Raw genomic sequence first — 23,321 nt, 5'->3', positions numbered from 1 at the left:
TCTTGCCACTGGCCTGACATGTCTGGCAAGATCTACAAAAGGTACCAACGTGCTTCTTCATCTGGGGCCAGTAGAAGTGGGTGACAATCCTTTAGAAGGTCTTGTCTTGCCCCAGTTGTCCTGCGAGAGGCACGTCATTAGCCAGACCCTGAAGCTCTCGGGTACCACCAGCACATGGGCTGCACCGAGCTCAACGAACTTAGGCTCACTATAAAGCAACTCATCTTCCCAGTAAAGGAGATGATCCTTTGATGCTTCACCTGCTGCCTGGCCTGCAGCCTGTTGCGGCACACCAATGAGAGAAGGGAATTCCTTCTGCGCCTTGCAGAACTCCTCGCTGGAGGGACCTCCTTCCTACTGCCAATGGGACAGCTCAGGTAGGTCTCCCAGTTTGGCCACCTGTTCCCCTGTAGGTTCCAGGGCATCACCCTCAGGTTCTGCTCCTTCCGGGACCGTGGGAACGGCAGGGGCTGGTTTCCTGCGCCCCCAGCCTCCTCTCCTGGCAGGTTCCTGGGCCACTGTTTCAGGCTCCAGTTCTGCTGAATAACCCCTACTGGCTGCCATAGACCGAGTGGTCACACAGACCCACTCAGGCAGACCCAACATCTCCGAATGAGCCTGGTGTTCCACTTCCTTCCACGGGGAACTCTCCAGGTCATTACCTAGCAGACAGTCTACAGGCATGGATGGACGTACAACAAACTTCAAGAGACGTGAGACCCACCTCCACTCAAAGGGGACCTGCGCTACTTTGCAGAGGCGCACTGAGTTGTCAGCTGCAATAATGGGTTGGAGTACATTGGGAATTACCTTCTCTTCAGATACCCACTGACACCTCAAGGATGTCACGCTGGCTCCTGTGTCTCTCAGAGCCTCTATCTCCCTCTCATTGATGGTCACCTTCTGCCCATATTTCTTAGTGTTAGCGGGCAGACAGGTATCCTGGACCGTCTCTTGGTCTCCTAGGGAGACAAGGGTCATGACTCCTAGCCCCTCCTCTCCACTGGAAATTAACTAACCTCCCAAAGCTAAACTGGCTAACCCTGGGGCTGGAGCACCAGTGGGTAATGGAGGTTTTTTGGGGCATTTAGGAGCAAGGTGGCCCACCTCATTGCAGTGATAGCAGGTAGGGGGACCCCTGTTGTCCCTGTTGTCCCACCTGCCCCTAAGGGGCCATGGCTGTCTAGGTCTGGGGGGGTGGGATTCCTTTCCCGGGGAATTATTTTGCGGCCCTTGCGAGAACTCCTTTTGGTTGCCCTTGTCCCCCCACTCTTCTGCTGGGGACCCTGCCCACCTTTGGCTGTGGTACCCACAATTCCTCTGTGGACCCTGGTACTGGTCCAGTGGTCCGCATCCTCAGCAAGCCCAATGGGGTCTGTCAGCTTGCTGTCTAAAAGATGCTGGCGCAGCTCTGGAACACAAAACTGCTCAAGTGCTTCCAACTAATGAAATGCAACAACCCCTTATAATCAGTTTCTTTGCTGCCCTTCATCCAACCTTCCAGTGCACTCAAGTACAAATTTACACACTCCATCCAAGTCTCAGACTCTGGCCTCCTTCATATTGGGGTAGGTCATGGTACCTGCTAACTCTAAGGGCTCTAGAGCACTCCTCCCAGAGCCTCAAAATGTTTCCACAGGCCCGCCCCCAATGTTGCTCAGGCACACCATTCATTCTCAATGCAATTTCATAAGAAGTAAACCAGGCATAGATATCCTCACTCCTATTGTAATTCTGTACCAGATCCTTGGGAATATATACTTGACCCCCCTGCACTGGCTGTGCGCTGCCACCATTTGAACTGGAATCCACCTGCTTGGCCTTGATATCCAGTTCTCTCATGCTCAACTCATGAGCCAAAAGCAATTTATTCTCCTCCAAGGCACAGGCATTTTTTCTCTCCTCCGCCGCCTTTCTCTCTATTTCTCCATTTCCAATTGCTTCATCTTTAACCTCATGTCTTCCAAGTCATAGTCTCTTACTCTCTGATTCTCTTCTAACTCTTCTGGTGTAAGACCCCGGCTGGAGTGGTGACTGCCATCCCTTGAGTTTGGTCTGCCCACTGGCAAATCCTGGGGTTGAAATCCCCCCCTTCCACTTGCATCATTTCCCTCTTGCGCCTCCCACCAGGCCTTCAAGACGCTCTGCCGCTCTTCCTTCCTGAGGCTGCTCTTTATGGGGCACTCAAACTTGTTGCTGAATTGTCTAAGCTGTGTAACTTTGTTGGACTACAAATCTTCAATGACAAACTCCAATCCTGCCTCCACACTGGGTGCCTTTCCACTCACAAACATGATGCTTTGAAGAGTTACTCAAAAATAGAACCAACCAAAAAAAAAATTTAGTATGCGGTGGCGTAGTGGTCTGCACTCACTAGTGATGTACACCAATCACTGTGGGTCTAGTACAAATACAAGTTCAAATCTCACCGCTACCAAAGATAGAACTGGGGGTTTCTAGATGGCAGAGGTAGGTACCACTGTCCAAAAGGGACCCTTGCTTCTAATCAGGGTAAGAAGGATACACTCTTTAGATAACCCCTGCTCACCCCCTTAGTAGCTTGGCACGAGCAGGCAGGCTTATCAAAGGCAATGTGCAAAGTATTTGTACCAACACTCACAGTAACACAGTGAAAACAACACAAACTGACTCCACAACAGGTTAAAAAAAAAGGTATTTTAATCTAAACTACACAAGACCACCACAACAAAAATCCAACATACACAGTTCAAGAATATGGTTTCAAATAAGTTCTTAAGGTTGCTCTAAAATAATCCAGCATACTGTTGCACTTCGTATTCTAATGTCTGCAACCTTGATTGTTTGTGGTGTGTCTAAATTTTTAAAGTGGTTTTGGTTGATTCGACTAAGAAGGCTTTCATTGGCAATTTAATTCTTGTTTTATTTAGCCTTATTTTAACATCTGCAATACACTGTGATTGTTGTAAATATTGCCCTTTTTTAGGATCATATATTTGTATTGTGACTGTTGTAAATATTGTGTCTTTTTTAAATAATATGTAAAGCTTTTATGATATTTTATATATCGAAATAAAGCCTATCAATCAATCAATATCAATCAATCAAAATAATCCACAGTTGCGTCACGTTTTAGCCAACAGTACCTTTAGATGCGACAAAAGTTCCAAGTGAAAGCTGTAGCAGTGAAAAGCAAGCGATGCGTCACTCCTGAGACCCTAGGGAGGTGATGCAACACCCCGCTCGACGCAGCGGGCGTGTTGCGATTACACCGGTCTGTATGGGGAGGGATGCGATACCTTGCGTGGATTCCGGTGCACAGGTTTCGGTGGAAGCGGCTCGCAAAAGGTACGATGTGAGGATCTTCGGGGCGGCGATGATCTCCGGTGCGGCGACGGTGCGCGGCTCATCGGTTATCTTCTCCTCTTGCAGCCCCTCGATGCGATGGCTCTGCGACGACTCTCGCAGTGACGTGATGCGGTCCCGCAAGCAAGCGGTGCGACGATCTCACCCAGTGACGACAGGCTCTGCGATGATACTCTTCCCGCACCGGACATTTGCGTCCCGCAAATGAAGGATGCAATGACTCTGGCAGCGGCAACAGGCGCTGCTACGATCTCGGCCTTCGTGGCGGCGGGAATTTCCTCACACTGACGTGGATGCGCTCCGCAAGCGATAGTGCGTGAAAACTTGCAGAAAGTCTTTAAAATCTTGGTTTTCAGCTTCCCAACACAGGTACAACTTCCAGGGCCCCACAACTGGCCCAAGCACTCTAGGAAGGACATAACTCTCTCAGCAGAGTTCAGGGAAGCTGGGGGTGACGTCTTTTTGTTCCTGGTACTTCTTAACAGGGAGCCAGCTCTTCTCAAGCCCTTGGAGATTCCTTCAAGCAAGGGGACACAGCACAAAGCAAAGTCCTTCCTCTCTCCTTGGCAGCAAAGCAACAGCAGGGCAAACAGCAGGACGGTCTTCCTTCTTCAGTTTCAGCTTTCTCCTTGGCAGAGGTTCCTTCTTGATTCCAGGATGACCTAATTTTCTGTAGTCAGGGGTCCTGTACTTATACACATAAAAGTCTTTGTTCCCTTTGTGCAGGTGGGTTCTGAGCCGGTCTGAACCAGCTCTGGGTGTTCTTTGAGCACTTTGTTTTCCTGACCCCTCCTTTCCTTTCAGAGAGAGGGGCTGGGTCGTCAGCTCCCCAGAAGGAGGTAGAACCAGCATTGTGGAAGGCAGGCACAGCCATATTCAGGCCCAGGTGCGACCCCCTCCCACCACTCTAGATGCAGATGGAGCTATTTAGCCCAGAGATGGCCCACTCAGCCTCTGGGAGCCACCCAGCCCCTGTCACTCACAAATCAGATAGTCAATTCACAAACAGGCCAAGGCACACAGCAAGGTCAGACAAGAGAAATGCAACTTTCTAAAAGTGCTGTTCTCAAACACAGGATTTAAAAACAACCTTTCCTAAAGTATTTGTTATTAAATTCTGAGTTCAGGGATACCAGACTTTTATGTCCTACCTTGCTCCTATGGGAAGAAATGCTGGTAGCCACTGTTCCCCATGATAGCCTATGGGCAAGGTAGCCTTACAAAAGTGAAAAATGAAAATGGCTGTCATTCACTACCAGAGCATGTCACCTGCTGTAGTATGTAGAAAATAGAAACCTTCGCAGGGGTTCCACTGATACTTGGTCCTTTTAAACCAACAAAGAACAAATTGGCACAGAAGCTGAAATATAAAAGAGAATCTTTATTAACCTCAAATTAGTGAGACTATTTCACACAGAAGCCTTAGCAACGGAATGAGGCAGTCTGAGGAGTGCAGAAAACAGAGGCCTTATATATGCTTAGGGTTACATAGTCATCATAAGACCAAGGGGCAGTCCTGGCACATGTAAGCATGCAAAAATGACTAAGATGGGTATACAAGATCTGCTTGCTCAACAAAGTGGGAGGAGAGTTACTTCTCCATACAGCAGCAAAAATAGCCTGACAGTTGTACTAGAGAAGCAGGTGCATTCTACTAGCTAGACCCTTTTTGGCATGTGCGATGGTGGAAGATGCTAAATATAGTTTGTTTCTAGGCAGATTACAAGAGCAGTCAGCACTGAGGGAGGAAAGAGACCATGGCAAGCACGTGGCAGCACATGGCAAACAAAATGTCTGCCAGAAATACAAAATGGCTTTCAGCTCATGCTAACAAATCCCTCCAATATTTAACAGATAGTCCTTTTAGCATGAGCTAAATACATTCCTATTATCCAGTAGGAACATAGAAAATATTTGCACATTAATTTTCATAAATTTATCAATATCCTAATTCATTCCTAGGTGGGCATTTCCATTCTAAACATTTCATTAAGCGGGTACATGTAAGGTATAAGCAGGAATACAAAGAGAATGAAGCATTGTGTCATAATTAACATACCGATAGCAGGAGAAAGAAATGACCACTATCACAAACAGAATTATCATTTTTCCTAGTCCTAAGCAAAAGCAAATCCTAAAATCATCTAGTAAATATTTTCAGGCTCCTATGTATTTCAGTGACTATTAATTTTAATTTTCAGAATAGCTAACAGCACATATCTAATAAAAACATTTTCCAATTCACTGTTACAATTTCCTTTTATGAGGGCTAGAACATCAATCATATCTGGGACCAGGAGGACCACACAGGGCCATAGGAATTAGGACGAAGAGCAGCAAAGGGCTGCTCCTCCTCAAAAATGGGATGACTAAAGGGGTACATTATTGACAAGAAGTCGTCCTTGGGGAAATTGAAGCTGCTGTACAACCAACCAGAGGGGATTCTTCTCCCTGTCTCCGTTTGAGTCTCACAGGCAGGCTCTTGTTGTTTCCACGGTGGAGCTGCACAACTCGCAACTCAAGAATCACAGCCCAGTTTCAAAGAAAAAAAGTCTCTTCTTTCAGGATAGGGCAGTCACCCACCAGGCAAATGCTCTTAGCGATCTTGTCCAGTGTCTAAGGTAGTGCACCCGTTTTCTTCACTTTAATCTAACAGGCACCAGAGACACAGCACCTGTACCCTAATCTCAAGTCCTTCCCTAACTCCTGTATTGCTCTGCTGGCGCACTGCTCATTCGTTGGGGGCCACACATTACATCCAGTGTACCCAGGTATCTCTTGACCAACAAACAAAGGAGCAAACTTTTATTCACTTTAGGACCAGGAATCAGAAGGCTGATGCTAGGATCTCTGAAGCAACCCTTGTTTCAAAAGGGGTCACCTCAAGCAAAGCCTCCTTGCCATTCTGGTCGGTCTGTGACTCTCAGCTGGGCATGATCCACAATTTCTCCTTTCTGATTGGTGACCCCGTCTTTCGCCCAAGAGAGTGGCAGGGGTACACACTTAACATCCCAGGGCTTCCGCCTTCACTGAGGTCCTAGTTGCCAGCAATGCCTGTGCTGGTTACCTTCACTTTGACTTCAAGCTGGACTGGTGTTGACGCTGACTCCCCAGGCTGAATCTGATGTCCGGGCCCCTCTGGCAATGGTTGTAAGGCAGCAAATATCTATTGGTGGACCGAACAAAAGGTCTTTAGACAAGGCACAGAAACAGGCTATCAACAGAGAGGATAGTATTAGAATACTTCCTAGTCTTGGGATGCCCCATATATTAGCAAGGCACCCAAGAACAACTTTCATCTATCTATGAGAGAGAAAAAAAAACACAACAGCCTGGACCTATTGGCAAGTATAAATGAACTCTTTGGTGAACTGACAAGAACAATAAACATCACCCAATCCCAAGCAGCCGAGGAAGTCTGTATTAATTTACTAAACTCAGAGGAAAAGAGAAAAACAACACAGACATACCCTAAATCCTTACATTGGTGTATTCCTGTGTACTAATCTGAAAACCCTAAAAAAAAAAGGAAATGTTCTACACTTTTGCTCATAAACTTTACATTACTTGTACAGGGCTGCAGATACTTCTAAAAACGATTATTCTTAATAAAACCACCTACATTGTACGTTTTAGGACTATACACTCTCATGTTATAGGAGCAGCAGGAAAATATAAAACTGCTAATTTAACAGGGTTCTTATCTATAAAATACCATTTCCTTCAAAACATTTTTGGTAAGGATTACATGGGCATCTTCCCTGCATTCTACTTTTCATGATCCAAACTATGCAACATCAGCTCTAATAAGGACTGTCAGTTTATTTACACAGACTAGCTAATAAAAAACTACTAGCAATGTCCTTGCAAAACTATGTAGCATGGAAACACATACAATAATGGTGTTATCACCTTTGAATTTTAGAACAAAAACTACCCACATCTAGCTCCCCTTAAAGGTCAAAATAAGGGAACAACAATCTAGACTACTGAACCTGTCATTATTTCATCAAACAGGATGGGCAGTAATATAACATATGTATTTTATTAATGCTAACAATGTTTAAAACAGTATTACTGAATAGCCAATTAAATGTCTCATTGCTATTTCACAGACAATTTAGACAGGCTAAAAATAAATTGAGAAAAGGAGAGAACAACATACATATTACCTAGCCTTAATTTGTAGAGGAGCTAGCCTCCTTCCTCCATTTTGACAGTAGGAAACCTGAAACAGATTTCACTTCTGTCAACACTATCAACCCTATTTGTAGCAACTGGCCATAAACAAAGTTATAGGAGGTACATAGTACTTTTTTGGAGGTAAAGAATATGAATACCCAAAACCCCAATCCTTTTAGCAAATGTACAAATGTAACATGAGGGCGAATGAATTCAAACTAAATCCCATTAGCTCAGCCCTAGGAAGCACCAAACTAAAATCATTAGTGGTGTATATATGGCCAAGCTCACATATACAATTGTATTGTAGTATATTCATATGAGGGCATAAAACTTGCTTTTGCCAACAAAAAAAATAAGCACAACTCCTCCTTCTTTCCCTGCGCTGCCATCTTGTCTTTCAAAAAGTTTCAGATGTCAAAATGTCAAAGCAGAACTTGCTCTGGTAGCTCTGCCAGGCCTCTAAATATAGAACTGACTTTTAACTCTTCCCAGCTGTCCTACTCTGTGTGCAAATTTTCCATGCAACTTTCCCTATTCAAAGTCACCTTGAAAACAGAATGCTGACCCATTCCCCTGTTTGTCAGTTTAATAACTTCTGCTGGATTTTTATACATATTTTCAATTATAAGCAGTGTGCAATATACTTGTCTAACAATATAGAAGTCAGCTATTTGTATTATACCTAAATGTATGCATTTACTGAAGCCTATGGCACTTTAAAAGCTGCCCTGAATAGAAAAAAATGCTGTTTAAATAGTGAATTTTGCCCAATTTCGACTTTGATATTTGGGGCACTAAAAAATGAATATTCTATAACTTTTTTGCAAAATAGTCATCCTCAATATATTCTCTAGAAAGCCCAGGAGTGAGAAATCAGAAATATTCATATATACCATTATAAAAATGAGTTTTTTAGGCCTGCGCAGAGTGAAATTCCATATGCAAATATACTCATTATGTGGTACAACACAACTTAAATTTAATTGTAATGCTAGGAGGTCACAGTATGAGTAGTAAGCTTTATAAATATTAAAAAATGAATTTAAAAACACTTTAAAAAAAAAATAATTTTCATAATTAATCAAAAAAATGTTTTAATAAAACCAATCATTTTTGATAATTCCACATGAAAGGCAAGCTGCATCCCTTGCCTATCATATTTAGACGAATTCATTCACAAGCCTAAGCACAGAAGCCTAACTTGAAACATGACAAATTTTTGCGCCACTTTTTAAAAGGACAATTATTTAACATCAGAACCACGAATATGCTTATAAAAGAAGGCTTTAAGAAAGGAAATCCTTACGTTAAAAGTTTTCCTGTTATCCAAAATAATGAACCTGATTTTTGTAACTTTTTAAAACAGCAGTCTGAAATGCAGGATTTTACCCCGTGTTTTAACTTACAAAATCCTGGCTGAGTCAACATTCCTGTCTCTCCGTGGCCTACAATTAAAACAACAGCTGCTGCTAAGCGGGCAGTTAAAACACAGCTGAGGAAAGCTTTTTTCAGTGTTGAAACGTAAGAACGGTGGCAGTCTATTTAAAACTGAGGCATTTCAATGCATGTTCTATAATATGTGTTTAGTTCAGCAAAATCCACTTTATTCAGATGATGTGTTTGCCTGTTAATATCTAATACAATGTATCTAAGGAAAATGCTTTATAATTGTTTATTTATTACAAAACACACAATTTCGTTTTTGAGGCCTATTTTATTCCTATTGAATGTGAATTCTAATTTTATCTTTTAAGCATTAGCAGTGTGTACATGTGTATAGTTGCTTACTCTATAATTTAAATAGTAACATAAAATTATTTAGCATATAATATGGTTCATTTCTGGATTTCTATTTAATTTTTATTTAATATTAATTAAATGACATTTTGCATAACAGACTGATGACAGCAAGAAAACACAAACACTTATTGATCTCATTCCAGACATATACCAAAGGGGGTAAAACACTCAGAATCACACAACACAGCGAGCTCAAGAGCCATTATTTCACAAATAGCGCAATCGCTATTTACTCACAGAAGTTGCAATGTAAAACCACGAACCACCCAAACACATGATTAACCCACAGATCAACACTTAGGACAGAAACAAAGGACAGCACACAGACTCTACTTAAACCAAACCATTTGTAAATACTAGTTGTAAGTCATATTTACAAGAAGCGCTTCTCAATAGTATTCCAAAAGACTGCAAAAAAAAGCTCAACAAACTGTTTTATGTCCAAGAAGCCAAAATACACTCAATTCAGTAGCTTTGTCTGGCAGAACACCAAAGAATCGCTCTACAAATTTCAATTTAAAACCTTGCGCAGAAAATGGATCCTTGTTTGTATTCTTTCCATATTTTAATTCCCTGGGGATGTCACCAAGGAAGAAATATGTTTTTATACCTAAACCTATCTAGCTATTTCCTCAAGGGAGCCGGCTAATTTAATTCACATCTCACTATGGTACCCCCAAAAAGCAACACATTCTTTGATGTGTGCTTGAAACAGGCATGCCAAAAAAATTGCAGAATATGCAAATATTATACCCAAAGTAGCGCTTAAGGTACTCTTTGTACGTTGCGCCGTTCAAACAAAGTCAATCAGAGAAAAATCTTCTCATTACCTGCCTACACAAATTGCAATTCGTATATCTATCCCATGCAAATCCAAAGTTGGCCAACACAAATTCCAAAATTCCAAAGCCACAGTAAGCGTTACTAAACTACCTTACCAATCAAAGGCATCAAACCAATAGCAAGTGCCGCAGAACGACTCTTACCAAACAAATGGTTGTCCAAATTCTAACTGCCAAGTTCTGAATGACCTAACGGTCTTTTTAGAATACTCACACCAAAAAGGTTCTCAGTCAGGAGTGACATCATATGGAGGATCAAAATCAGGAAGACCAGAAATATACTGGGCTTCAGAGACAGAGAATCCCCTGAATCTCCGTGCACAGAGTACCTCCTTAGTACAATCCTGTCCTGTCCTCCTCAGTAGATTTCTGTCTCCTGACAAGATCACTCCATTAGATAGCCACTTCTCTGATGAGTCCCACGTTGGGCGCCATTTGTAGAAAATAGAAACCTTCCCAGGGGTCCCACTGATGCTTGGTCCTTTTAAACCAACAAAGAAGAAATTGGCACAGAAGCTGAAATATAAAAGAACATGTTTATTAACCTCAAATGAGTGAGACTACGTCACACAGAAGCCTTAGCAACTGAATGAGGCAGTCTGAGGAGTGCAGAAAACAGAGGCCTTATATATGCTTAGGGTTACATAGTCATCATAAGACCAAGGGGCAGTCCTGGCACATGTAAGCATGCAAAAATGACTAGGATGGGCATACAAGATCTGCTTGCTCAACACAGTGGGAGGAGAGTTACTTCTCCATACAGCAGTAAAAATAGCCTGACAGTTATACTAGAGAAGCAGGTGCATTCTACTAGCTAGATGCAGATGGAGCTATTTAGCCCAGAGATGGCCCACTCAGCCTCTGGGAGCCACCCAGCCCCTGTCACTCACAAATCAGATAGTCAATTCACAAACAGGCCAAGGCACACAGCAAGGTCAGACAAGAGAAATGCAACTTTCTAAAAGTGCTGTTCTCAAACACAGGATTTGAAAACAACCTTTCCTAAAGTATTTGTTATTAAATTCTGAGTTCAGGGATACCAGACTTTTATGTCCTACCTTGCTCCTATGGGAAGAAACGCTGGTAGCCACTGTAGCCAGCATTCCCCATGATAGCCTATGGGCAAGGTAGCCTTACAAAAGTGAAAAATGAAAATGGCTGTCATTCACTACCAGAGCATGTCACCTGCTGTAGTATGTAGAAAATAGAAACCTTCGCAGGGGTTCCACTGATACTTGGTCCTTTTAAACCAACAAAGAACAAATTGGCACAGAAGCTGAAATATAAAAGAGAATCTTTATTAACCTCAAATTAGTGAGACTACGTCACACAGAAGCCTTAGCAACTGAATGAGGCAGTCTGAGGAGTGCAGAAAACAGAGGCCTTATATATGCTTAGGGTTACATAGTCATCATAAGACCAAGGGGCAGTCCTGGCACATGTAAGCATGCAAAAATGACTAAGATGGGTATACAAGATCTGCTTGCTCAACAAAGTGGGAGGAGAGTTACTTCTCCATACAGCAGCAAAAATAGCCTGACAGTTATACTAGAGAAGCAGGTGCATTCTACTAGCTAGGCCCTTCTGGGCATGTGCGAAGGTGGAAGATGCTAAATATAGTTTGTTTCTAGGCAGATTACAAGAGCAGTCAACACTGAGGGAGGACAGATCACATGGCGAGCACGTGGCAGCACATTGCAAACAAAATAGCTGCCAGAAATACAAAATGGCTTTCAGCTCATGCTAACAAATCGCTCCAATATTTAACAAGTACATGCTCTACCTTTCACATACACTGCACCCTGCCCAAGGGGGTACCTTGGGCCTTCCATAGGGGTGACCAATGTGTACAGAAAGGGAAGGGTTAGGCATGGTCAGTGGGGACACTGACCAGGAGGACATGGCAGTTCACAGACTGCACACAGGCACTGCTGTGGCAGGCCTGAGACACCATTTTAGGGCTACTCATGTGGGTGGCACAATCAGTGTTGCAGGCCGACTAGTAGCATTTGAATCACCAGCCCTGGCACACTCAATGCACTTTACTAGGGACTTCTTGGTGATACAAATATGCCAGTCATGGATAACCAATTACAATAACAATTTACACAGGGAGCACTTGCACTTTTACACTGATCAGCAGTGGCAAAGTGCCCAAAGCATCTAAACCAGCAAAAAAGAAATCCTGCACAGCATTAAAAATACAGGAGGTAGAGGCAAAAAGACTGGGGAAACCACGCCAAAGATGCCAGGTCTAACACTCAGTAACACCATTGTTTGCAAATCACTTTAAGACAATCATCAACACAACAACTTCTGCAACAGAAACCGTGATTACTTCTCCAACTCCATCTATTGCACTCATGACAAGACAACATCCTGATACAGCCGGTAAAGTGGCAATCCTTTCCATTTTATCAATGTTATATTCAGAGCATTCTAGAATACAAATAATTTAAAATTCAAATGTCACCCTGGTCGCTTGAACATTAGGGCAGGTGCAGCTACCATATCCCAGATTTTAGAGCCTGGAGAGAGAGCAGGGTAGACTGATGTTACGGAAGGGCAGCCATGGGGATGTAATTAAGGCAGTGGTCCATATTCAGTAAAGTACTGTGGTGGAAAGTTGGAGGCCCAGTGGGTGTATTATAAGTGTGTCTTAGTGGCCAGCAAACCCATTTCAGGTGCATCATGCTAGCTCCCCCTCACCTAGGGAAAAAAGCCCCACAGACTGTTCTGGCTGTAGCCGTCTGTAGGAACAGTAGATGGAAAAGAAGGTGGAGACTTAACTTGTGTGTCTGTTCCCTGTCTGGTAGCATAAGTACTAGAAGATGTGGCTCTAGTATCAAATGAACCCAAAGGGTCTGTATTATTTATGCCATCGCTGCCTATTCCAATAGTAACCACTTCTCTGCTTTGAAGGGGAAAGTGGTGTACATGCAGAACGCACACCTTGAACCAAGTTAAAGGAGTGTGAAGGAAGTGTTCCTCCTATTGTCAATAAATGACATTCGAATTTTTAACACAAGTAATAGGAGACTTTGCTTTAATTTGAAAGTTTCCTCAAAACCTTTCACTTTAGGTCAACAAGGAATAAAGGCAAGAAGCAAAATTAACATAATTCCTACAGATAGCCTTGTGTGAAATGTGAAGTATCTCCACTGCCCTCTTTAGAACTCTCTTCCTAGCATAGGTGATCTCTGTTGCTCTTCTATTAACAGATTACTGCACCTTTACAAAACTAAAAGGAACATCTGCAACAGTGTTTGTAATTGTGTCTCCTCAGTTCAAAAAGGGATCAGTAAGCCCTTTCACATCTGTCATGGATCACAGCTGCTCCATCACAGAGGTTTAAAACATCTTAGAGGGATCACATGTGCTCTATATAGAGCTCTGTAAAACACGTTTTGGATCTCTGCCACCAAGTAGAGCCCTCTTTCAGATCAGTAAGGGATCCCTCCTGCTTGGAATATTGCTCTGACCGAACACAAATTGGTCACTGTTGTTCTGTATAGTGCCCGTTCCAAATCAATGAGGGGGTCACTGCTGCTCAGTATATAACTCTGTCGGATCAATAAGGGGTCATTGCTGCTCAGTATAGAACTCTGTCGCATCAGTAAGGAGTCACTGCTGCTCAGTATAGAACTCTGTCAGATCAGTGAGGGGCCAATGCTGCTCAGTGTAGACTCTGTTGCATCAGTAAGTGGTCCCTGCTGCTCAGAATAGAACTCTGTTGAATCAGTAAAGGGGTCACTGCTGCTCAGTAGAGACCTCTGTTGGATCAGTAAGGTGCTACTGCAGCTCAGTATAGAACACTGTTGGATAAGTAAGGGGTCAGTGCTGCTCAGTATAGAACTCTGTAGGATCTGTAAGGGGTCACTGGTGCTCAGTAGAGAACTCTGTTGGATCAGTAAGGCGTTACTGCTGCTCAGTATAGAACACTGTTGGATCAGTAAGGGGTCACTGCTGCTCAGTATAGAACTCTGTCGGATCTGTAAGGGGTCACTGCTGCTCAGTGTAGAACTCTGTTGGATCAGTAAGATGTCACTGCTGCTCAGTAGAGAACACTGTTGGATCAGTACGGCGTTACTGCTGCTCAGTATAGAACACTGTTGGATCAGTAAGGGGTCACTGCTGCTCAATAGAGAACTCTGTTGGATCGCTAAAGGGTCACTGCTACTCAGTATAGAACTCTGTCAGATCAGTAAGGGGTCGCTGCTGCTTAGTATAGAACTCTGTCGGATCTGTAAGGGGTCACTGCTGCTCAGTGTAGAACTCTGTTGGATCAGTAAGGTGTCACAGCTGCTCAGTAGAGTACACTGTTGGATCAGTAAGGCGTTACTGCTGCTCAGTATAAAACACTGTTGGATCAGTAAGGGGTCACTGCTGCTCAATAGAGAACTCTGTTGGATCAGTAAAGGGTCACTGCTACTCAGTATATAACTCTGTGGGATCTGTAAGGGGTCACTTCTGCTCAGTATAGAACTCTCTCGCATCAGCAAGTGGTCACTTGTGCTCAGTATAGAACTCTGCTTGATCAGTAAGGTGTCACTGCTGCTCAGTATAGAACACTGTCAAATCAGTAAGGGGTCTCTGCTACTTAGTATAAAACTCTGTTGGATCAGTAAGGGGTCATTGCTGCTCAGTATAGAACTCTGCGATACCAAAGGGGATGATGGACAGAACGCTTGAGCAAATCGAACACTCACCCCCAGTCAACTGATCGGGGTTTAATCCATCATCATTCTTTACCTCACTCCACCACCCCAGTTCAGACATGGCCATATGCAAATCAGTCTGACCCTAAGCCTCATGGGAACTGTCCAGCCCGAACTGCCAAGCCATGTCTTCCCTGGACCGGAAACAAGCATCCTGGGACAGGTTTCGGGTTCATAACCCTCATCAGCCAGGCAATCTTGAATCCAGTGGCAATTGAGCAAGGGACCCACATCTGGGCATACCCTGCCAACTTAGGCGAACAAAGCATTTGTCACCCCGAGTGGGACAGGTATGCTCAAACATGAGTACCGTGCTCTCCATGCCACTGGAATCAAGCTATCCTGCCTGATGAGGGCTGAAAGCCCGAAACCGGTCCTAGGATGCTTGGTTCCAGTCCAGGGAGGACCTGGCTTGGCAGTTCGGGCTGGACTGCTCCCATGGGGTACAGGGTCAAGACTGATTTGCCTATGGCTGGGTTCAAAATGGAATGGCATGGTGAGCAAAAAAACGATGGATTTAGGCCCAGATTTCTGTAATGGGGTGAATGTATGATATATTCATCTGCATTCTGTCCATCAACTGTTGTTTTTTCATTTGTCACCCCGAGTGGCACAGGTATGCTCAGACGTGAGTCCTGTGCTCTCCATGCCACTGGAATCAAGCTATCCTGGTGTCAGGACCGCAATATCTCTAGTGGCGGTAAGTGGTCTAAGGAAAAGGTCGACAGATATACTTCTGTCACCGGACACTTCCTGGTCTGATTTGACTCGGATCCGGCATAGCAAGATGGCCGTCATTTCCGAGTTCGAGTCAGACGTCTAGTTTCTGGATATGCAGCATTCAGGAATCCATGTGAGGCACGCATGTGATTGGAACTGCGCACTTCACCGAGGATTTTGCCGAGAGAAGTAGCGTTATGGAGAGTCTATAGTTAAAGTACATTTTCCAGTATATATTAGTAAACGACTGAGGAAGAAAGTTCGGCTTCATAAAAAATATTTACTGTGACCAGAGTCTTGAGCCATTAAAAAACGGAACCCGTTCTCTCGAAAAACATCATTTACGGAAGGCGCCCTGCTGACAGAGTTGGCGATCTGAAGGCGCAGAAGGAAAAGGACCTGAAGAGAAAAGAGATACTAGAATAAGACGAAAGCTAAGTGAACAGATAATTACTAACTAAATAAGAGAATTCATGTTATGCTAAAAGGTTATTTCTACTAGTACTTACCGTAAGGAAGATGTAAATCCATTTCTTCGTGATGACAAGATACTCCAGTGTATCTTAACGAGGAACCCTGTGAATACCAAAACGAATATATTAGACATGTTATAAATAGAACCTACATTGGATAAGCAAGTCAAGTCTCCTGTAGTCGAGTGAGAAGTAAGTGAAGTAAATAGAATAGATAATAAGTGAATAGGTAAAATAAGTAAGAATGGACTAACAAGATATATTCTTTGAAAAAACAGGACGTAATCATAAGACTTAAAGGACTTAAAGGAGAACACTTAGAAAAAGAAGAACAGGAAGAATAGGAAAGCGTCTAAATAGTGAAGTGAGTAATCTTAGGAATAGAATAAATAAAAGAAAAGATTAGTAAAGGCAATAACACAATTGAATTTCAGCTTTATAATTACAGGTGAAACTAAATTGGGCGCGAGCAGCAAACTAGCAAGAAAAGCAAACAGCAAGACCAGAAGAGGGGCTTAGCTCTTGGAGATAAATGGTAGGTGAACATTATAGAAGAGTTTAGGAAAGAACAGAGTAGAGAGGATTTGGTTTTTAATTGTATTCCTTTCCCTCAGGTTCAAAAGTCAATAGAAGTCTGCAGGACGGACTGAGACGAGAGGAACCAGCCAAGACAGTCTCTTCTCTTTTGTTATTTTATCCACTTTCCCCTTCCCCCAATGGAAATAAACTAGAGACTCGTATTACTGAGCTCTGGAATATTGCCTGGGGGGATTTGGGACCTAGCATCTCTGTTCCTGTGTGGCTAAGTGGTAAGGAATTAAAGAGTCATTAGACAAGAGTATAGTGTCTGACAGAGTGAAGTGCCCATGTTGCATTTTGCACCCGAACAGAGATGGCGGAGGGAATACATTTACAGACCTTAGGAACAGTTTTAGATACCATTCAAAAGGAGTTGGTCGCAGTCAGAGAGGATAATCAGAGTCTTAGGCAAGAAATAGTTAATTCAAGAAAAGAGACCGCGGAACTAGCACAGAGGTTAAGACAGCCCTTTAGTTCAGGACAAAATGCAATAGACCCCACATTGGAAGGCACCAATAGAATGACCACTCAGGTAATCCATTCCTTGTCCCCAGTAATCCCGTTAGCTGCCCCAGAATGATTTAGTGGGGATCCGCAAAAGGTGCAAATATTTATCACACAATGCTCATTACATTTCATGTGCCGCCCTTCAATTTTCCCTGACACGCAAACTGGAGTGGCTTTCGTGCTGTCATATTTGAGTGGGGACGCAGCGTCATGGTCCATGCTCCTGGTTACCAGGGAGGATCCTCTGTTGTGAAATTATGAAGAGTTCAAACAGGAATTTCGTCGGATTTTTGACCGGCGAAGAATATCCCAAGCAGTTGACAATGAATTACTTGATTTGAGGCAAGGAAATAGAGATTTGGTGTCCTATTTGGCCCAGTTTAATAAACTGGTGGTGGAAACGGACTGGCCTGAGAGTAAGAGAGCGGCAGTATTCTATCGCGGTTTGAGGGACGAACTGAAAGATGTGCTGGCCGGAATACCCAATAGACCTACAGAAATTTTGGCATTGGTGGATTTAGTACTGGAGATAAATTTCCGACAAGGAGAAAGGACTGGAGAAAAAAGAAAAGAATTTAGGCCAGTAGTTCCCAGGTTTGACAGAGTTCGATCTGATAGTAGTAGAAGTAATGATGGACAACAGGGTGCGGAACCCATGCAGATAGGAACAATAAGAGGTCCCTTGTCGAAAGAAGAAAAAGAGAAACGAAGAGCTAGCAATTTGTGCATGTACTGTGGATCGGGAGGACATTTTGTCAGGAATTGTCCAAAGAAACCAAAAACAGCCTTCAAGCTGAAGGAAAACTAATTGCACCACCTGTGGAAAGAGTTGAACAGGTGGGTGTGAATCAAGAAACGACTCCAGAAGAACATAGAGTGGCCAACACTTTGCAGTCTGCAGCTCCACATTTAATCTTATCAATAGTGGTCAAGTTTAGACACGTTACGCTGACAGAGGTTTCGGTAATGATAGATTCAGAGGCCACAGGAAATGTTTGCGATTTGAAGTTTGCAGATAAAGGGGGAATACAAGCGATAAAGAAATTCAAAAGTGAACCCGTACGGGCGGTTGATGGAACAAATCTATCTTCTGGTCCAATTGTGAGCCATACTGAAGTAATACATTTAATCTCTAACGATGGGCATGAAGAAAAGATTCAGTTCAATTTAATTGATGCCCCCCAATTTCAGCTGATACTGGGGCTTCCCTGGCTCACTGAACACAATCCAACGATCAACTGGAGTACCAGAACTAATGAAATGAATTCCAGTTGCTGTCTAGAAAATTGCTTTGGAGACAAGGAAAAAACTCAAGAGTTAAACCCAGCTCATTCTTTGTGTTCAGCTGAGGTTTCAATATGTGGTACAAAAGGGGGTGGTGATGGACGGAGCATCTGAACCAATCAAACACTCACACCCAGTCAAAAGATCTGGGTTTAATCCATCACTGTTCTTTAGCCCACTCTGCCACCCCAGTTCAGACATGGCTATATGCAAATCAGTCTGACCCTGTGCCTCATGGGAACAGTCCAGCCCGAACTGCCAAGCCATGCCTTCCCTGGACCGGAAACAAGCTTCCGAGGACCGGTTTCTGGCATTACAGCCGTCTTCAGCCCGGCTTGCTTGAATCCAGTGGCAAAGTGAGCAAGGGACTCACGTCTGAGCATACCCTGCCACACTTATGGCGGCCAAAAGCGGTACAAAAGGGGGTGGTGATGGACGGAGCATCTGAACCAATCAAACACTCACACCCAGTCAAAAGATCTGGGTTTAATCCATCACCGTTCTTTAGCCCACTCTGCCACCCCAGTTCAGACATGGCTATATGCAAATCAGTCCGACCCTGTGCCTCATGGGAACAGTCCAGCCTGAACTGCCAAGCCATGCCTTCCCTGGACCGGAAACAAGCTTCCGAGGACCGGTTTCTGACATTACAGCCGTCTTCAGCCCGGCTTGCTTGAATCCAGTGGCAAAGTGAGCAAGGGACTCACGTCTGAGCATACCCTGCCACACTTATGGCGGCCAAAAGCGGTACAAAAGGGGGTGGTGATGGACGGAGCATCTGAACCAATCAAACACTCACACCCAGTCAAAAGATCTAGGTTTAATCCATCACCGTTCTTTAGCCCACTCTGCCACCCCAGTTCAGACATGGCTATATGCAAATCAGTCTCACCCTGTCCCTCATGGGAACAGTCCAGCCCGAACTGCCAAGCCATGCCTTTCCTGGACCGGAAACAAGCTTCCGAGGACTGGTTTCTGGCATTACAGCCGTCTTCAGCCCGGCTTGCTTGAATCCAGTGGCAAAGTGAGCAAGGGACTCACGTCTGAGCATACCCTGCCACACTTATGGCGGCCAAAAGCGGTACAAAAGGGGGTGGTGATGGACGGAGCATCTGAACCAATCAAACACTCACACCCAGTCAAAAGATCTGGGATTAATCCATCACCGTTCTTTAGCCCACTCTGCCACCCCAGTTCAGACATGGCTATATGCAAATCAGTCTGACCCTGTGCCTCATGGGAACAGTCCAGCCCGATCTGCCAAGCCATGCCTTCCCTGGACCGAAAACAAGCTTCCGAGGACCGGTTTCTGGCATTACAGCCGTCTTCAGCCCGGCTTGCTTGAATCTAGTGGCAAAGTGAGCAAGGGACTCACGTCTGAGCATACCCTGCCACACTTATGGCGGCCAAAAGCGGTACAAAAGGGGGTGGTGATGGACGGAGCATCTGAACCAATCAAACACTCACACCCAGTCAAAAGATCTGGGTTTAATCCATCACCGTTCTTTAGCCCACTCTGCCACCCCAGTTCAGACATGGCTATATGCAAATCAGTCTGACCCTGTGCCTCATGGGAACAGTCCAGCCCGAACTGCCAAGCCATGCCTTCCCTGGACCGGAAACAAGCCTCCGAGGACTGGTTTCTGGCATTACAGCCGTCTTCAGCCCGGCTTGCTTGAATCCAGTGGCAAAGTGAGCAAGGGACTCACGTCTGAGCATACCCTGCCACACTTATGGTGGCCAAAAGCGGTACAAAAGGGGGTGGTGATGGACGGAGCATCTGAACCAATCAAACACTCACACCCAGTCAAAAGATCTGGGTTTAATCCATCACCGTTCTTTAGCCCACTCTGCCACCCCAGTTCAGACATGGCTATATGCAAATCAGTCTGACCCTGTGCCTCATGGGAACAGTCCAGCCCGAACTGCCAAGCCATGCCTTCCCTGGACTGGAAACAAGCTTCCGAGGACCGGTTTCTGGCATTACAGCCGTCTTCAGCCCGGCTTGCTTGAATCCAGTGGCAAAGTGAGCAAGGGGCTCACGTCTGAGCATACCCTGCCACACTTATGGTGGCCAAAAGGGGGTGGTGATGGACGGAGCATCTGAACCAATCAAACACTCACACCCAGTCAAAAGATCTGGGTTTAATCCATCACCGTTCTTTAGCCCACTCTGCCACCCCAGTTCAGACATGGCTATATGCAAATCAGTCTGACCCTGTGCCTCATGGGAACAGTCCAGCCCGAACTGCCAAGCCATGCCTTCCCTGGTCCGGAAACAAGCTTCCGAGGACCGGTTTCTGGCATTACAGCCGTCTTCAGCCCGGCTTGCTTGAATCCAGTGGCATAGCGAGCAAGGGACTCACGTCTGAGCATACCCTGCCACACTTATGGCGGCCAAAAGCGGTATAAAAGGGGGTGGTGATGGACGGAGCATCTGAACCAATCAAACACTCACACCCAGTCAAAAGATCCATCATCCCCTTTTGTATCGAGGTTTCAATATGTGTCATCAATGCCCAAGAGATACCTGAAGAATACAGAGATTTTGAAGATGTGTTTAATGAAGTGGAAGCTGAACAACTTCCTCCTCACCGAGTTTATGATTGCAAAATCGAGATTGAACCTGGCTCGAATTTACCATGCAGTTGAGTTTATGCCCTAACGGAAAAAGAACATCAGCACTTGAAGGAGTATTTAGATAAATACTTAGCCAATGGATTAATTCGGCCCTCGCAGTCCCCCGTATGCTCGCCCTTGTTTTTTGTGCCTAAAAAGAAAGTGGATTTTCGGGTTCTGTATCGACTACAGTGCAATAAATAAAATCACAAAGAAGAACCGGTATCCGCTACCCCTTATCTCGGTCCTTTTGGATCAAGTGAAAGGAGCACAAATATACACCAAGTTAGATCTGAGGGGGGCATATCACTTGGTTAGAATGCGGGAAGGCGATGAATGGAAGACAGCCTTTAGAACGAGATTTGGGTTGTTCGAATACCAAGTCATGCCTTACGGTCTGTGCAACGCCCCTGCTGCCTTCCAGCATTTCATCAATGACGTCTTGAAGGAATACATTGACCAGTGTGCAATTGTGTACAGTGATGAAGGAGTTAAAGGAGTGTTACAGAAACTAAGAGACAACAGACTATTTGTAAAACTGGAAAAATGTGCTTTCAATGTTTCTCAAGTGGAGTTTTTGGGGTTTGTCCTTTCCCCAACTGGAATTCTCATGGATAAGCGGAAAATTGAAGCAGTAATTGACTGGAAATCCCCTACGAGTGTCAAAGAGGTCCAAGGCTTCATTGGATTTGGACATTTTTATCGAAGATTCATCAGCGAATCCTCACGAAAAATCTTGCCACTCACACGACTGCTCAAGAAAGGGATTCAATTTGAGTGGTCAAGCGAGGCAGAGGAAGCTTTCAACTCCTTGGAGCAAGATTTCACCTCAGCTCCCATTCTTCAACATGCGGATCCTACGGAACCCTTCTATGTTGAGACTGATGCTTCAGATCAGGCGGTCGGAGGAGTTATATCCCAACGAAATAGGGTAACTGGTCAGTTACATCCAGCCGCTTACAGATCAAGGAAGCTGACTCCTGCGGAGATAAATTATACCATCACGGAAAAAGAATTATTGGCAATAAAAGATGCTTTTAAGGAGTGGCGACACCATCTCATGGGAGCACAACATCAAGTAACCGTGTTCACGGACCATCGCAATTTAAAGTTCTTGAAGACAGCCAGAACGCTCAAGCCAAGACAATTACGATGGTCATTGCACTTTGCCGATTACGATTTTGTAATTCCCTTTCGGCAAGGAGCACAAAATGGAAAGGCGGATGCTCTATCCTGAATAGGCACAGAAAATCAGAAAACTCACATGGAAAATCAATCCATTATCCCAAATACAATGATTATTGGTGTCACCACTTCAATCTAGAAACAAGCATTTCAGAAGATTTGAGTCCAGAGGTCATGGAAGGTTGGGCAAAGGGGAAAAAAGAATTAGCTAGGCATTGGTTCAATACATATTATCTCTGAGGTAAAAATAATTTACAACACACATATAAACCACCATATTGTAACACAGGATGGCAATACACTCATATATGTATCAAAAACTGTTCATTTTATTATTTCATATAAAGATTAATTTTCACTAATTGTTATTTTTATATATATTTAATTTCCAACAATACAATTGTTTATCCACATTATATGACAGACGATAGAATGGTGGAGGCAGTGCGGCAGGTGTCAACTACGCGCGTTTCGGCATACATGCCTTCATCAGGTTGCCGTCCATTACACTAAAACAAATATACAATAAAAAAACATGAGTGATAATCTAATTGTTATTCGGTGGTTATATACAACATAATGATATATTTTACTGAGATATTTTTGCAACATGACCATGTTTAGTTGCATTTGATACTGTCAGTTTTACTGTTCATGTTACTATGTTTCTAGTCGCCAAACCAAAATCACATATTTACTTCTATATTAAAAACAACATATTCCAACATTCGTCATTTCATTTTTGAACGTCTATTTAAAGAGAAGTTATATAAAAAGGAGACACATGATCATTCCCTCACCAAAAAATTGTGAACAATTAACATCAAAAGAATATAACATACAAAACATAATACATATTTACATCCTGATGCCCCAAAAGCATCCACCAATAATCAACCAAATGACATAACTAGTATTGTCATACAGATGAACCCACTAGATGGATGAGAGGACATGGATGCATAACCCATTGAGGAAAAAGGGCTTACTACGCGTAGAACCTAGATGCTGATATTCGCATTTCACATAGGATTCGTTTTCTCAAAATTTCTTGAAAACTGTAG

This window comes from Lissotriton helveticus, chromosome 4_1 (assembly GCF_964261635.1).
Source record: "Lissotriton helveticus chromosome 4_1, aLisHel1.1, whole genome shotgun sequence".
NCBI classification, from domain to species: Eukaryota; Metazoa; Chordata; class Amphibia; order Caudata; family Salamandridae; genus Lissotriton; species Lissotriton helveticus.
Note: the sequence above shows the minus strand (reverse complement) of the source record.